This window comes from Calonectris borealis, chromosome 6 (genome assembly GCF_964195595.1).
Source record: "Calonectris borealis chromosome 6, bCalBor7.hap1.2, whole genome shotgun sequence".
Classification (NCBI taxonomy): Eukaryota; Metazoa; Chordata; class Aves; order Procellariiformes; family Procellariidae; genus Calonectris; species Calonectris borealis.
In genome coordinates, this window is record NC_134317.1 from 44,784,695 (window position 1) to 44,802,315 (window position 17,621).

The window sequence follows — 17,621 nt, forward strand, 5'->3', positions numbered from 1 at the left end:
GTGCCCAGCACCCAGCACCGCAACAGCCAGCATCCCCAGCGTCCAGCACCCTCACCGCCGACCACCCAGAACCCCAAGTGCCGAGCACACAGCATCCGCACATGCCCAGCACCTGGACACGCCCAGCACCTGGTCATGTCCAGCAACTGAAATGCCCACAGCCAGCACCCCTAGCTCCCAGCAGCCAGCACCCCCAGTGCCCAGCATCAGTCATGCCAAGGACGAGGACATGCCCAACACCCCAGTGGCCAACACCCAATACCCCCAGCACTCAGCAGCAAGACATACCCTGCACCCGCTTATGCATAGTACCCAGCACTCCCAGGGCCCAGCAACCAGCACCCACAGGACTTAGCACCCAGCAACCCCAGTGCACAGCACCCACTAACCCCAGTGCCCAGCATCCCCAGCGCACAGCATCCGGCATATGGACATACCCAGCACACGGACATACCCACTAGCCAGCACCCCTAGTGCCCAGCACCCAAAACTCCCTCCATCCATCACCCAGACGTGCCCAGTGCTCAGCGCCCCCAACAGCCAGGATCAGAAAATGCCCAGCAACAAGCACTCCCATGCCTACCACCGCCAGTGCCCAATAACCAGCACACAGACAATGCCCACCAGCCAGCATCCAGAACCCAGCGCCAAGCACTCAGTACACAGGCATGCCCAGCACCCTGATATGCATAGTCCCCAGCACCCCCAGTGCCCAGCAGTCCCATTGCCCCGGACCCATCACTTGGACATGCTCAGCACCCAGAGATGTCCAGCACCCCGCACGCCCAGTGCCTAGAACCCAGTACCCCCAATGACCAGCACCCAGCGCAGCCAGTGCCCAGCACTGCCTGTAGCCAGCATCCACCACCCAGACACGATCATCATCTGCCCATTCCCAGCACCAAATCCTCCCAGTGCCCAGCACAGGGACATGGCGAGCACCCAGATATGCCCAACACCCAGCAACCGCAGCACCCAGACCTGTCCAGAACCCACTACACTCAGGGCCTAGCACACAGTACCCCCACGACCCAGCACCGACACATGCCCAGCACCAAGCACTGCCAAAGATCCCAAGGGGTGCTAGGTGTGCTGGATGTTGCGCATTTGCGGTGCTGGAGATGGCTGGGTGCTGGGCAGCTGAGAAGGGGTTGTAAAGGGAAGGTGAGCGCCGCGAACATATTTCAGCCCTGGCTAAATGTGTGTGGGAGCTCCACGGGGCGCTTGTCTGCTTTGCAGTTGGGCTGCGGCAAGGTTGACGGTTGAGTGCTACGGCAAGCGCCTAGCCCCGGTGGTGATGGGGACCTCAAAGGGCTGCCGGGGCAGGCGAGTGGGACGCACAAGTCATCTTGGTTCCCTCTGTGTTGGAGCGCCATCTGGTGGGTAGACGTTTCAGAGCCTGGCTCTGATGAAGGTAACATGTCGGTTGATGTTAAGGTGGGAGACCAAAGAGAAGGGAGCAGGGGTTGGTGGGGCTGACAAGAGATCGTGAGGGCCAGCATCAGCCTTGGTTCCTGGCTACTTCAGTGCCTAAGCCCCAAGTTGCGGGTGGCCTCTTTGGAGCTTGGCTCTGATGAGGGTAAGGGATATGTCGAGCTAAGTGCGAGAACAGACACAGAGCCCCGGTATTGGTGCGGCTGAGAAGGGGCTGCCAAGGGACCGTGAGGGCCAGCATCAGCCTTGGTTCCTGGCTACTTCAGTGCCTGAGCCCCATGTCGAGGGTGGCCGCTGCGGAGCTTGGCTCTGATGAGGGTAAAGGATATGTGGAGGATAAGTGGCAGAACAGAGACAGAGCCCCGGTGTTGGTGGGGCTGCCTAGGGACTGCAAATGGAAGGGGAGGGCCAGCACCACCCTTGATTCCTGGCTATCTCAGTGCCAAGCCCCATGTGGAGGGTGGCCGCTGCGGAGCTTTGCCCTGATGAGGGTAAGGGATATGTCGAGGATACGTGGGAGAACAGAGACAGAGACCCGGTATTGGTGGGGCTGAGAAGGGGCTGCAAAGAGATCGTGAGGGCCAGCATCAACCTTGATTCCTGGCTATCTCAGTGTCAAGCCCCACGTGGAGGGTGGTCGCTGCGGAGCTTGGCTCCGATGAGGGTAAGGGATAGGTTGCTGTTAGGTGCGAGCAGAGACCCGGTATTGGTGGTGCTGAGACGGGGCTGCCCTTCAGTGCCTGAGCCCCATGTTGAGGGTGGCCACTTCGGAGCTCTGTCCTGATGAGGGTAAGGGATATGTCGAGGCTAAGTGGGAGAACAGAGACAGAGACCCGGTATTGGTGGGGCTGAGAAGGGGCTGCAAAGAGATCGTGAGGGCCAGCATCAACCTTGATTCCTGGCTCAGTGCAAAGCCCCACGTGGTGGCCGCTGCGGAGCTTTGCTCCGATGAGGGTAAGGGATAGGTCGCTGTTAGGTGCGAGCAGAGACACAGAGCCCCGGTATTGCTGGGGCTGAAGAGGGGGCCGACAAGAGACCGTGAGGGCCAGCATCAACCTTGGTTCCTGGCTACTTCAGTGCCTAGCTCCATGTGGCCGGTGGCCACTTCGGAGATTGGCCCTGAGAAGGGTCAGGGCTAGGTTGAGGTTAGGTGGAAGAAGAGGCACAGAGCCCCGGTGTTGGTGAGACAGAGAAGGGGCTGCCAAGAGATCGTGAGGGCCGGCATCAACCTTGGTTCCTGGCTACTACAGTGCCTAAGCCCTACTTCCATACCTAAGCGCCACTTGGAGAGTGGTCGCTTCGGAGGTGGCCCTGGTGAGAGTCAGGGCTAGGTTAATGTTAGGCGAGGGAACAGACTCAGAGCCCCTGTGTTGGCGAGGCTGCCAAGGAAGGTGTGGGCCAGCATCATCCGCGAGTCCTGGCTCTTCAGTGCCAAGTCCTATGTGGAGTTTGGCCGCTTCGGAAGCTTGGCTCTGAGGAGGGTAAGGGATATGTAGAGGATGAATGGGAGAACAGAGACAGAGCCCCGGTGTTGGTGGGGCTGAGAATGGGCTGCCAAGAGATCGTGAGGGCCAGCATCATCCTTGAGTCCTGGCTATGTCTATGCCTGAGCCGGTGGAGGTGGGTGGCCGTTTCGGAGCTTGCCTCTGAGGAGGATAAGGGATAGTTTGAGGTTCTGCGGAGATAACGAGATCCTTCTGCATTAGTTAACGCCACCCACCACATGGACTCCAAAGGAGGAGTAGCCCCTTCCCGGTCCCACTAGCCCTCTCCCTTATTCTCTAACCTAAATATCAACCTTTGCCTTACCATCTCTCAAGCCCATTTCCTAAACGGCTTCCCACCAGAGGGCGCTCCAACACAGAAAGAACCAGCTGTTCTGGTTGAAAGCTGTTTCTGGCTCTTGCCTTTCGTGGAAGCCCTTTCCGAGGGAGCTGCTCTCGCTCTACCACCCAACCAGCAACCTTACCACAGCCCAACTGCAAAGCAGTCGATCCCCTCTTCGGGCTCCCATAAACTAACAGGCAGGACTGAAAGATGTTGGTGGCTCTCACCTTCCCTTGATAGCCCCTTCTCAGCTGCCCAACACCCAGCCAGCTCCAGCACCCCAAATGTGCCATATCCACCACACCTAGCACTCCTTGCTACACATTGGTGGTGCCTGGTGCTAGGCATGTTCCGTTGCTGAGTCGTGGGGGTGTTGGGGGGTGGGAACTGCGGGGACTGGCTTCTTGTCATGTCCTGGTGCTGGGGATGCTGGGTGCTGTGTGCTGGGCTCCGGGGCTGCTGGGCATGTCGAGGTGCTGTGCATTGGTGGTGGGTGTGCTGCGTTGTGTGCATGTGTGGGAATCAGTGCTGGGCCATGGGAGTGCTGGGCCCTGGCAGTGCTGGGTGGAGGGTATGATGGGTGCATGTGTTGGTTTAACCCCAGCCAGCAAATAAACCCCACGCAGCCACTGGCTCACCTCCCCCCCCACCCCGTGGGATTGGGGAGAGAATCGAGAAGGCACAAGTAGGAAAGCTCCCGTGTTGAGATAAAAACAGTTTAATGGTTGAAATAAAACGAAGTAGAACAGTAATAATAACAATGAGAACAACAACAACAACAGACGATACAAAGCAGGCAATGCACAATGCAACTGCTCACCGCTGCCGACCGCGTGTCATGAACTGGGGGGGGAGGGGGTGTCGTTTCAGTGCCAAGCCCCATGTGGAGGGTGGCCGCTTCGGAGGTGGCCCTGGTGAGAGTCAGGGCTAGGTTGATGTTAGGCGGGAGAACAGACTCAGAGCCCCGGTGTTGGTGGGGCTGCCTAGGGACTGCAAATGGAAGGGGAGGGCCAGCACCACCCTTGATTCCTGGCTATCTCAGTGCCAAGCCCCATGTGGAGGGTGGCCGCTGCGGAGCTTTGCCCTGATGAGGGTAAGGGATATGTCGAGGATTCGTGGGAGAACAGAGACAGAGCCCCGGTATTGGTGGGGCTGCAAAGAGATCGTGAGGGCCAGCATCAACCTTATTCTGGCTACTTCCCTATCTAAGCCCCACGTGGAGAGTGGTCGCTTCGGAGCTGGGCCCTGATGAGGGTCAGGGCTAGGTTGAGGTTAGGTGGGAGAACAGAGACAGAGCCCCGGCATTGGTGCGCCTGAGAAGGGGCTGCGCAGTGATCGTGAGGGCCAGCATCAACCTTGATTCCTGGCTACTGCCGTACCTAAGCCCCACATGAAGAGTGGTCGCTTCGGAGCTTGGCTCCGATGAGGGTAAGGGATAGGTCGCTGTTAGGTGCGAGCAGAGACACAGAGCCCCGGTATTGGTGGGGCTGAAGAGGGGGCCGACAAGAGACCGTGAGGGCCAGCATCAACCTTGGTTCCTGGCTACTGCAGTGCCAAGCCCCATGTGGAGGGTGGCCTCTTCGGAGCTCTGCCCTGATGAGGGTAAGGGATATGTCGAGGCTAAGTGGGAGAACAGAGACAGAGACCCGGTGTTGGTGGGGCTGAGAATGGGCTGCCAAGAGATCGTGAGGGCCAGCATCATCCTTGAGTCCTGGCTATGTCTATGCCTGAGCCGGTGGAGGTGGGTGGCCGTTTCGGAGCTTGCCTCTGAGGAGGATAAGGGATAGTTTGAGGTTCTGCGGAGATAACGAGATCCTTCTGCATTAGTTAACGCCACCCACCACATGGACTCCAAACGAGGAGTAGCCCCTTCCCGGTCCCACTAGCCCTCTCCCTTATTCTCTAACCTAAATATCAACCTTTGCCTTACCATCTCTCAAGCCCATTTCCTAAACGGCTTCCCACCAGAGGGCGCTCCAACACAGAAAGAACCAGCTGTTCTGGTTGAAAGCTGTTTCTGGCTCTTGCCTTTCGTGGAAGCCCTTTCCGAGGGAGCTGCTCTCGCTCTACCACCCAACCAGCAACCTTACCACAGCCCAACTGCAAAGCAGTCGATCCCCTCTTCGGGCTCCCATAAACTAACAGGCAGGACTGAAAGATGTTGGTGGCTCTCACCTTCCCTTGATAGCCCCTTCTCAGCTGCCCAACACCCAGCCAGCTCCAGCACCCCAAATGTGCCATATCCACCACACCTAGCACTCCTTGCTACACATTGGTGGTGCCTGGTGCTAGGCATGTTCCGTTGCTGAGTCGTGGGGGTGTTGGGGGGTGGGAACTGCGGGGACTGGCTTCTTGTCATGTCCTGGTGCTGTCCTGGTGGCCACTTCGGAGATTGGCCCTGATAAGGGTCAGGGCTAGGTTGAGGTTAGGTGGAAGAAGAGGCACAGAGCCCCGGTGTTGGTGAGACAGAGAAGGGGCTGCCAAGAGATCGTGAGGGCCGGCATCAACCTTGGTTCCTGGCTACTACAGTGCCTAAGCCCTACTTCCGTACCTAAGCCCCACTTGGAGAGTGGTCGCTTCGGAGGTGGCCCTGGTGAGAGTCAGGGCTAGGTTGATGTTAGGCGGGAGAACAGACTCAGAGCCCCGGTGATGGTGGGGCTGCCTAGGGACTGCAAATGGAAGGGGAGGGCCAGCACCACCCTTGATTCCTGGCTATCTCAGTGCCAAGCCCCATGTGGAGGGTGGCCGCTGCGGAGCTTTGCCCTGATGAGGGTAAGGGATATGTCGAGGATTCGTGGGAGAACAGAGACAGAGCCCCGGTATTGGTGGGGCTGCAAAGAGATCGTGAGGGCCAGCATCAACCTTGATTCCTGGCTACTGCCGTACCTAAGCCCCACATGAAGAGTGGTCGCTTCGGAGCTTGGCTCCGATGAGGGTAAGGGATAGGTCGCTGTTAGGTGCAAGCAGAGACACAGAGCCCCGGTATTGGTGGGGCTGAAGAGGGGGCCGACAAGAGACCGTGAGGGCCAGCATCAACCTTGGTTCCTGGCTACTTCAGTGCCAAGCCCCATGTGGAGGGTGGCCTCTTCGGAGCTCTGCCCTGATGAGGGTAAGGGATATGTCGAGGCTAAGTGGGAGAACAGAGACAGAGACCCGGTTTTGGTGGCCTGAGAAGGGGCTGCCAAGGGACCGTGAGGGCCAGCATCAGCCTTGGTTCCTGGCTACTTCAGTGCCTAGCTCCATGTGGCCGGTGGCCACTTCGGAGATTGGCCCTGAGAAGGGTCAGGGCTAGGTTGAGGTTAGGTGGAAGAAGAGGCACAGAGCCCCGGTGTTGGTGAGACAGAGAAGGGGCTGCCAAGAGATCGTGAGGGCCGGCATCAACCTTGGTTCCTGGCTACTACAGTGCCTAAGCCCTACTTCCGTACCTAAGCCCCACTTGGAGAGTGGTCGCTTCGGAGGTGGCCCTGGTGAGAGTCAGGGCTAGGTTAATGTTAGGCGAGGGAACAGACTCAGAGCCCCTGTGTTGGCGAGGCTGCCAAGGAAGGTGTGGGCCAGCATCATCCGCGAGTCCTGGCTCTTCAGTGCCAAGTCCTATGTGGCGTTTGGCCTCTTCGGAAGCTTGGCTCTGAGGAGGGTAAGGGATATGTAGAGGATGAATGGGAGAACAGAGACAGAGCCCCGGTGTTGGTGGGGCTGAGAATGGGCTGCCAAGAGATCGTGAGGGCCAGCATCATCCTTGAGTCCTGGCTATTTCTATGCCTGAGCCGGTGGAGGTGGGTGGCCGTTTCGGAGCTTGCCTCTGAGGAGGATAAGGGATAGTTTGAGGTTCTGCGTAGATAACGAGATCCTTCTGCATTAGTTAACGCCACCCACCACATGGACTCCAAACGAGGAGTAGCCCCTTCCCGGTCCCACTAGCCCTCTCCCTTATTCTCTAACCTAAATATCAACCTTTGCCTTACCATCTCTCAAGCCCATTTCCTAAACGGCTTCCCACCAGAGGGCGCTCCAACACAGAAAGAACCAGCTGTTCTGGTTGAAAGCTGTTTCTGGCTCTTGCCTTTCGTGGAAGCCCTTTCCGAGGGAGCTGCTCTCGCTCTACCACCCAACCAGCAACCTTACCACAGCCCAACTGCAAAGCAGTCGATCCCCTCTTCGGGCTCCCATAAACTAACAGGCAGGACTGAAAGATGTTGGTGGCTCTCACCTTCCCTTGATAGCCCCTTCTCAGCTGCCCAACACCCAGCCAGCTCCAGCACCCCAAATGTGCCATATCCACCACACCTAGCACTCCTTGCTACACATTGGTGGTGCCTGGTGCTAGGCATGTTCCGTTGCTGAGTCGTGGGGGTGTTGGGGGGTGGGAACTGCGGGGACTGGCTTCTTGTCATGTCCTGGTGCTGGGGATGCTGGGTGCTGTGTGCTGGGCTCCGGGGCTGCTGGGCATGTCGAGGTGCTGTGCATTGGTGGTGGGTGTGCTGGGTTGTGTGCATGTGTGGGAATAGGTGCTGGGCCATGGGAGTGCTGGGCCCTGGCAGTGCTGGGTGGAGGGTATGATGGGTGCATGTGTTGGTTTAACCCCAGCCAGCAAATAAACCCCACGCAGCCGCTGGCTCACCTCCCCCCCCACCCCGTGGGATTGGGGAGAGAATCGAGAAGGCACAAGTAGGAAAGCTCCCGTGTTGAGATAAAAACAGTTTAATGGTTGAAATAAAACGAAGTAGAACAGTAATAATAACAATGAGAACAACAACAACAACAGACGATACAAAGCAGGCAATGCACAATGCAACTGCTCACCGCTGCCGACCGCGTGTCATGAACTGGGGGGGGGAGGGGGTGTCGTTTCAGTGCCAAGCCCCATGTGGAGGGTGGCCGCTTCGGAGGTGGCCCTGGTGAGAGTCAGGGCTAGGTTGATGTTAGGCGGGAGAACAGACTCAGAGCCCCGGTGATGGTGGGGCTGCCTAGGGACTGCAAATGGAAGGGGAGGGCCAGCACCACCCTTGATTCCTGGCTATCTCAGTGCCAAGCCCCATGTGGAGGGTGGCCGCTGCGGAGCTTTGCCCTGATGAGGGTAAGGGATATGTCGAGGATTCGTGGGAGAACAGAGACAGAGCCCCGGTATTGGTGGGGCTGCAAAGAGATCGTGAGGGCCAGCATCAACCTTATTCTGGCTACTTCCCTATCTAAGCCCCACGTGGAGAGTGGTCGCTTCGGAGCTGGGCCCTGATGAGGGTCAGGGCTAGGTTGAGGTTAGGTGGGAGAACAGAGACAGAGCCCCGGCATTGGTGCGCCTGAGAAGGGGCTGCGCAGTGATCGTGAGGGCCAGCATCAACCTTGATTCCTGGCTACTGCCGTACCTAAGCCCCACATGAAGAGTGGTCGCTTCGGAGCTTGGCTCCGATGAGGGTAAGGGATAGGTCGCTGTTAGGTGCGAGCAGAGACACAGAGCCCCGGTATTGGTGGGGCTGAAGAGGGGGCCGACAAGAGACCGTGAGGGCCAGCATCAACCTTGGTTCCTGGCTACTTCAGTGCCAAGCCCCATGTGGAGGGTGGCCTCTTCGGAGCTCTGCCCTGATGAGGGTAAGGGATATGTCGAGGCTAAGTGGGAGAACAGAGACAGAGACTAGGTTTTGGTGGCCTGAGAAGGGGCTGCCAAGGGACCGTGAGGGCCAGCATCAGCCTTGGTTCGTGGCTACTTCAGTGCCTAGCTCCATGTGGCCGGTGGCCACTTCGGAGATTGGCCCTGAGAAGGGTCAGGGCTAGGTTGAGGTTAGGTGGAAGAAGAGGCACAGAGCCCCGGTGTTGGTGAGACAGAGAAGGGGCTGCCAAGAGATCGTGAGGGCCGGCATCAACCTTGGTTCCTGGCTACTACAGTGCCTAAGCCCTACTTCCGTACCTAAGCCCCACTTGGAGAGTGGTCGCTTCGGAGGTGGCCCTGGTGAGAGTCAGGGCTAGGTTAATGTTAGGCGAGGGAACAGACTCAGAGCCCCTGTGTTGGCGAGGCTACCAAGGAAGGTGTGGGCCAGCATCATCCGCGAGTCCTGGCTCTTCAGTGCCAAGTCCTATGTGGCGTTTGGCCGCTTCGGAAGCTTGGCTCTGAGGAGGGTAAGGGATATGTAGAGGATGAATGGGAGAACAGAGACAGAGCCCCGGTGTTGGTGGGGCTGAGAATGGGCTGCCAAGAGATCGTGAGGGCCAGCATCATCCTTGAGTCCTGGCTATTTCTATGCCTGAGCCGGTGGAGGTGGGTGGCCGTTTCGGAGCTTGCCTCTGAGGAGGATAAGGGATAGTTTGAGGTTCTGCGGAGATGACGAGATCCTTCTGCATTAGTTAACGCCACCCACCACATGGACTCCAAACGAGGAGTAGCCCCTTCCCGGTCCCACTAGCCCTCTCCCTTATTCTCTAACCTAAATATCAACCTTTGCCTTACCATCTCTCAAGCCCATTTCCTAAACGGCTTCCCACCAGAGGGCGCTCCAACACAGAAAGAACCAGCTGTTCTGGTTGAAAGCTGTTTCTGGCTCTTGCCTTTCGTGGAAGCCCTTTCCGAGGGAGCTGCTCTCGCTCTACCACCCAACCAGCAACCTTACCACAGCCCAACTGCAAAGCAGTCGATCCCCTCTTCGGGCTCCCATAAACTAACAGGCAGGACTGAAAGATGTTGGTGGCTCTCACCTTCCCTTGATAGCCCCTTCTCAGCTGCCCAACACCCAGCCAGCTCCAGCACCCCAAATGTGCCATATCCACCACACCTAGCACTCCTTGCTACACATTGGTGGTGCCTGGTGCTAGGCATGTTCCGTTGCTGAGTCGTGGGGGTGTTGGGGGGTGGGAACTGCGGGGACTGGCTTCTTGTCATGTCCTGGTGCTGGGGATGCTGGGTGCTGTGTGCTGGGCTCCGGGGCTGCTGGGCATGTCGAGGTGCTGTGCATTGGTGGTGGGTGTGCTGCGTTGTGTGCATGTGTGGGAATCAGTGCTGGGCCATGGGAGTGCTGGGCCCTGGCAGTGCTGGGTGGAGGGTATGATGGGTGCATGTGTTGGTTTAACCCCAGCCAGCAAATAAACCCCACGCAGCCGCTGGCTCACCTCCCCCCCCACCCCGTGGGATTGGGGAGAGAATCGAGAAGGCACAAGTAGGAAAGCTCCCGTGTTGAGATAAAAACAGTTTAATGGTTGAAATAAAACGAAGTAGAACAGTAATAATAACAATGAGAACAACAACAACAACAGACGATACAAAGCAGGCAATGCACAATGCAACTGCTCACCGCTGCCGACCGCGTGTCATGAACTGGGGGGGGAGGGGGTGTCGTTTCAGTGCCAAGCCCCATGTGGAGGGTGGCCGCTTCGGAGGTGGCCCTGGTGAGAGTCAGGGCTAGGTTGATGTTAGGCGGGAGAACAGACTCAGAGCCCCGGTGTTGGTGGGGCTGCCTAGGGACTGCAAATGGAAGGGGAGGGCCAGCACCACCCTTGATTCCTGGCTATCTCAGTGCCAAGCCCCATGTGGAGGGTGGCCGCTGCGGAGCTTTGCCCTGATGAGGGTAAGGGATATGTCGAGGATTCGTGGGAGAACAGAGACAGAGCCCCGGTATTGGTGGGGCAGCAAAGAGATCGTGAGGGCCAGCATCAACCTTATTCTGGCTACTTCCCTATCTAAGCCCCACGTGGAGAGTGGTCGCTTCGGAGCTGGGCCCTGATGAGGGTCAGGGCTAGGTTGAGGTTAGGTGGGAGAACAGAGACAGAGCCCCGGCATTGGTGCGCCTGAGAAGGGGCTGCGCAGTGATCGTGAGGGCCAGCATCAACCTTGATTCCTGGCTACTGCCGTACCTAAGCCCCACATGAAGAGTGGTCGCTTCGGAGCTTGGCTCCGATGAGGGTAAGGGATAGGTCGCTGTTAGGTGCGAGCAGAGACACAGAGCCCCGGTATTGGTGGGGCTGAAGAGGGGGCCGACAAGAGACCGTGAGGGCCAGCATCAACCTTGGTTCCTGGCTACTTCAGTGCCAAGCCCCATGTGGAGGGTGGCCTCTTCGGAGCTCTGCCCTGATGAGGGTAAGGGATATGTCGAGGCTAAGTGGGAGAACAGAGACAGAGACCCGGTTTTGGTGGCCTGAGAAGGGGCTGCCAAGGGACCGTGAGGGCCAGCATCCGCCTTGGTTCCTGGCTACTTCAGTGCCTAGCTCCATGTGGCCGGTGGCCACTTCGGAGATTGGCCCTGAGAAGGGTCAGGGCTAGGTTGAGGTTAGGTGGAAGAAGAGGCACAGAGCCCCGGTGTTGGTGAGACAGAGAAGGGGCTGCCAAGAGATCGTGAGGGCCGGCATCAACCTTGGTTCCTGGCTACTACAGTGCCTAAGCCCTACTTCCGTACCTAAGCCCCACTTGGAGAGTGGTCGCTTCGGAGGTGGCCCTGGTGAGAGTCAGGGCTAGGTTAATGTTAGGCGAGGGAACAGACTCAGAGCCCCTGTGTTGGCGAGGCTGCCAAGGAAGGTGTGGGCCAGCATCATCCGCGAGTCCTGGCTCTTCAGTGCCAAGTCCTATGTGGCGTTTGGCCTCTTCGGAAGCTTGGCTCTGAGGAGGGTAAGGGATATGTAGAGGATGAATGGGAGAACAGAGACAGAGCCCCGGTGTTGGTGGGGCTGAGAATGGGCTGCCAAGAGATCGTGAGGGCCAGCATCATCCTTGAGTCCTGGCTATTTCTATGCCTGAGCCGGTGGAGGTGGGTGGCCGTTTCGGAGCTTGCCTCTGAGGAGGATAAGGGATAGTTTGAGGTTCTGCGGAGATGACGAGATCCTTCTGCATTAGTTAACGCCACCCACCACATGGACTCCAAACGAGGAGTAGCCCCTTCCCGGTCCCACTAGCCCTCTCCCTTATTCTCTAACCTAAATATCAACCTTTGCCTTACCATCTCTCAAGCCCATTTCCTAAACGGCTTCCCACCAGAGGGCGCTCCAACACAGAAAGAACCAGCTGTTCTGGTTGAAAGCTGTTTCTGGCTCTTGCCTTTCGTGGAAGCCCTTTCCGAGGGAGCTGCTCTCGCTCTACCACCCAACCAGCAACCTTACCACAGCCCAACTGCAAAGCAGTCGATCCCCTCTTCGGGCTCCCATAAACTAACAGGCAGGACTGAAAGATGTTGGTGGCTCTCACCTTCCCTTGATAGCCCCTTCTCAGCTGCCCAACACCCAGCCAGCTCCAGCACCCCAAATGTGCCATATCCACCACACCTAGCACTCCTTGCTACACATTGGTGGTGCCTGGTGCTAGGCATGTTCCGTTGCTGAGTCGTGGGGGTGTTGGGGGGTGGGAACTGCGGGGACTGGCTTCTTGTCATGTCCTGGTGCTGGGGATGCTGGGTGCTGTGTGCTGGGCTCCAGGGCTGCTGGGCATGTCGAGGTGCTGTGCATTGGTGGTGGGTGTGCTGGGTTGCGTGCATGTGTGGGAATCAGTGCTGGGCCATGGGAGTGCTGGGCCCTGGCAGTGCTGGGTGGAGGGTATGATGGGTGCATGTGTTGGTTTAACCCCAGCCAGCAAATAAACCCCACGCAGCCGCTGGCTCACCTCCCCCCCCACCCCGTGGGATTGGGGAGAGAATCGAGAAGGCACAAGTAGGAAAGCTCCCGTGTTGAGATAAAAACAGTTTAATGGTTGAAATAAAACGAAGTAGAACAGTAATAATAATAATGAGAACAACAACAACAACAGACGATACAAAGCAGGCAATGCACAATGCAACTGCTCACCGCTGCCGACCGCGTGTCATGAACTGGGGGGGGAGGGGGTGTCGTTTCAGTGCCAAGCCCCATGTGGAGGGTGGCCGCTTCGGAGCTTTGCCCTGATGAGGGTAAGGGATATGTCGAGGATTCGTGGGAGAACAGAGACAGAGCCCCGGTATTGGTGGGGCTGCAAAGAGATCGTGAGGGCCAGCATCAACCTTATTCTGGCTACTTCCCTATCTAAGCCCCACGTGGAGAGTGGTCGCTTCGGAGCTGGGCCCTGATGAGGGTCAGGGCTAGGTTGAGGTTAGGTGGGAGAACAGAGACAGAGCCCCGGCATTGGTGCGCCTGAGAAGGGGCTGCGCAGTGATCGTGAGGGCCAGCATCAACCTTGATTCCTGGCTACTGCCGTACCTAAGCCCCACATGAAGAGTGGTCGCTTCGGAGCTTGGCTCCGATGAGGGTAAGGGATAGGTCGCTGTTAGGTGCAAGCAGAGACACAGAGCCCCGGTATTGGTGGGGCTGAAGAGGGGGCCGACAAGAGACCGTGAGGGCCAGCATCAACCTTGGTTCCTGGCTACTTCAGTGCCAAGCCCCATGTGGAGGGTGGCCTCTTCGGAGCTCTGCCCTGATGAGGGTAAGGGATATGTCGAGGCTAAGTGGGAGAACAGAGACAGAGACCCGGTTTTGGTGGCCTGAGAAGGGGCTGCCAAGGGACCGTGAGGGCCAGCATCAGCCTTGGTTCCTGGCTACTTCAGTGCCTAGCTCCATGTGGCCGGTGGCCACTTCGGAGATTGGCCCTGAGAAGGGTCAGGGCTAGGTTGAGGTTAGGTGGAAGAAGAGGCACAGAGCCCCGGTGTTGGTGAGACAGAGAAGGGGCTGCCAAGAGATCGTGAGGGCCGGCATCAACCTTGGTTCCTGGCTACTACAGTGCCTAAGCCCTACTTCCGTACCTAAGCCCCACTTGGAGAGTGGTCGCTTCGGAGGTGGCCCTGGTGAGAGTCAGGGCTAGGTTAATGTTAGGCGAGGGAACAGACTCAGAGCCCCTGTGTTGGCGAGGCTGCCAAGGAAGGTGTGGGCCAGCATCATCCGCGAGTCCTGGCTCTTCAGTGCCAAGTCCTATGTGGCGTTTGGCCTCTTCGGAAGCTTGGCTCTGAGGAGGGTAAGGGATATGTAGAGGATGAATGGGAGAACAGAGACAGAGCCCCGGTGTTGGTGGGGCTGAGAATGGGCTGCCAAGAGATCGTGAGGGCCAGCATCATCCTTGAGTCCTGGCTATTTCTATGCCTGAGCCGGTGGAGGTGGGTGGCCGTTTCGGAGCTTGCCTCTGAGGAGGATAAGGGATAGTTTGAGGTTCTGCGTAGATAACGAGATCCTTCTGCATTAGTTAACGCCACCCACCACATGGACTCCAAACGAGGAGTAGCCCCTTCCCGGTCCCACTAGCCCTCTCCCTTATTCTCTAACCTAAATATCAACCTTTGCCTTACCATCTCTCAAGCCCATTTCCTAAACGGCTTCCCACCAGAGGGCGCTCCAACACAGAAAGAACCAGCTGTTCTGGTTGAAAGCTGTTTCTGGCTCTTGCCTTTCGTGGAAGCCCTTTCCGAGGGAGCTGCTCTCGCTCTACCACCCAACCAGCAACCTTACCACAGCCCAACTGCAAAGCAGTCGATCCCCTCTTCGGGCTCCCATAAACTAACAGGCAGGACTGAAAGATGTTGGTGGCTCTCACCTTCCCTTGATAGCCCCTTCTCAGCTGCCCAACACCCAGCCAGCTCCAGCACCCCAAATGTGCCATATCCACCACACCTAGCACTCCTTGCTACACATTGGTGGTGCCTGGTGCTAGGCATGTTCCGTTGCTGAGTCGTGGGGGTGTTGGGGGGTGGGAACTGCGGGGACTGGCTTCTTGTCATGTCCTGGTGCTGGGGATGCTGGGTGCTGTGTGCTGGGCTCCGGGGCTGCTGGGCATGTCGAGGTGCTGTGCATTGGTGGTGGGTGTGCTGGGTTGTGTGCATGTGTGGGAATAGGTGCTGGGCCATGGGAGTGCTGGGCCCTGGCAGTGCTGGGTGGAGGGTATGATGGGTGCATGTGTTGGTTTAACCCCAGCCAGCAAATAAACCCCACGCAGCCGCTGGCTCACCTCCCCCCCACCCCGTGGGATTGGGGAGAGAATCGAGAAGGCACAAGTAGGAAAGCTCCCGTGTTGAGATAAAAACAGTTTAATGGTTGAAATAAAACGAAGTAGAACAGTAATAATAACAATGAGAACAACAACAACAACAGACGATACAAAGCAGGCAATGCACAATGCAACTGCTCACCGCTGCCGACCGCGTGTCATGAACTGGGGGGGGGAGGGGGTGTCGTTTCAGTGCCAAGCCCCATGTGGAGGGTGGCCGCTTCGGAGGTGGCCCTGGTGAGAGTCAGGGCTAGGTTGATGTTAGGCGGGAGAACAGACTCAGAGCCCCGGTGATGGTGGGGCTGCCTAGGGACTGCAAATGGAAGGGGAGGGCCAGCACCACCCTTGATTCCTGGCTATCTCAGTGCCAAGCCCCATGTGGAGGGTGGCCGCTGCGGAGCTTTGCCCTGATGAGGGTAAGGGATATGTCGAGGATTCGTGGGAGAACAGAGACAGAGCCCCGGTATTGGTGGGGCTGCAAAGAGATCGTGAGGGCCAGCATCAACCTTATTCTGGCTACTTCCCTATCTAAGCCCCACGTGGAGAGTGGTCGCTTCGGAGCTGGGCCCTGATGAGGGTCAGGGCTAGGTTGAGGTTAGGTGGGAGAACAGAGACAGAGCCCCGGCATTGGTGCGCCTGAGAAGGGGCTGCGCAGTGATCGTGAGGGCCAGCATCAACCTTGATTCCTGGCTACTGCCGTACCTAAGCCCCACATGAAGAGTGGTCGCTTCGGAGCTTGGCTCCGATGAGGGTAAGGGATAGGTCGCTGTTAGGTGCGAGCAGAGACACAGAGCCCCGGTATTGGTGGGGCTGAAGAGGGGGCCGACAAGAGACCGTGAGGGCCAGCATCAACCTTGGTTCCTGGCTACTTCAGTGCCAAGCCCCATGTGGAGGGTGGCCTCTTCGGAGCTCTGCCCTGATGAGGGTAAGGGATATGTCGAGGCTAAGTGGGAGAACAGAGACAGAGACTAGGTTTTGGTGGCCTGAGAAGGGGCTGCCAAGGGACCGTGAGGGCCAGCATCAGCCTTGGTTCCTGGCTACTTCAGTGCCTAGCTCCATGTGGCCGGTGGCCACTTCGGAGATTGGCCCTGAGAAGGGTCAGGGCTAGGTTGAGGTTAGGTGGAAGAAGAGGCACAGAGCCCCGGTGTTGGTGAGACAGAGAAGGGGCTGCCAAGAGATCGTGAGGGCCGGCATCAACCTTGGTTCCTGGCTACTACAGTGCCTAAGCCCTACTTCCGTACCTAAGCCCCACTTGGAGAGTGGTCGCTTCGGAGGTGGCCCTGGTGAGAGTCAGGGCTAGGTTAATGTTAGGCGAGGGAACAGACTCAGAGCCCCTGTGTTGGCGAGGCTGCCAAGGAAGGTGTGGGCCAGCATCATCCGCGAGTCCTGGCTCTTCAGTGCCAAGTCCTATGTGGCGTTTGGCCGCTTCGGAAGTTTGGCTCTGAGGAGGGTAAGGGATATGTAGAGGATGAATGGGAGAACAGAGACAGAGCCCCGGTGTTGGTGGGGCTGAGAATGGGCTGCCAAGAGATCGTGAGGGCCAGCATCATCCTTGAGTCCTGGCTATTTCTATGCCTGAGCCGGTGGAGGTGGGTGGCCGTTTCGGAGCTTGCCTCTGAGGAGGATAAGGGATAGTTTGAGGTTCTGCGGAGATGACGAGATCCTTCTGCATTAGTTAACGCCACCCACCACATGGACTCCAAACGAGGAGTAGCCCCTTCCCGGTCCCACTAGCCCTCTCCCTTATTCTCTAACCTAAATATCAACCTTTGCCTTACCATCTCTCAAGCCCATTTCCTAAACGGCTTCCCACCAGAGGGCGCTCCAACACAGAAAGAACCAGCTGTTCTGGTTGAAAGCTGTTTCTGGCTCTTGCCTTTCGTGGAAGCCCTTTCCGAGGGAGCTGCTCTCGCTCTACCACCCAACCAGCAACCTTACCACAGCCCAACTGCAAAGCAGTCGATCCCCTCTTCGGGCTCCCATAAACTAACAGGCAGGACTGAAAGATGTTGGTGGCTCTCACCTTCCCTTGATAGCCCCTTCTCAGCTGCCCAACACCCAGCCAGCTCCAGCACCCCAAATGTGCCATATCCACCACACCTAGCACTCCTTGCTACACATTGGTGGTGCCTGGTGCTAGGCATGTTCCGTTGCTGAGTCGTGGGGGTGTTGGGGGGTGGGAACTGCGGGGACTGGCTTCTTGTCATGTCCTGGTGCTGGGGATGCTGGGTGCTGTGTGCTGGGCTCCGGGGCTGCTGGGCATGTCGAGGTGCTGTGCATTGGTGGTGGGTGTGCTGCGTTGTGTGCATGTGTGGGAATCAGTGCTGGGCCATGGGAGTGCTGGGCCCTGGCAGTGCTGGGTGGAGGGTATGATGGGTGCATGTGTTGGTTTAACCCCAGCCAGCAAATAAACCCCACGCAGCCGCTGGCTCACCTCCCCCCCCACCCCGTGGGA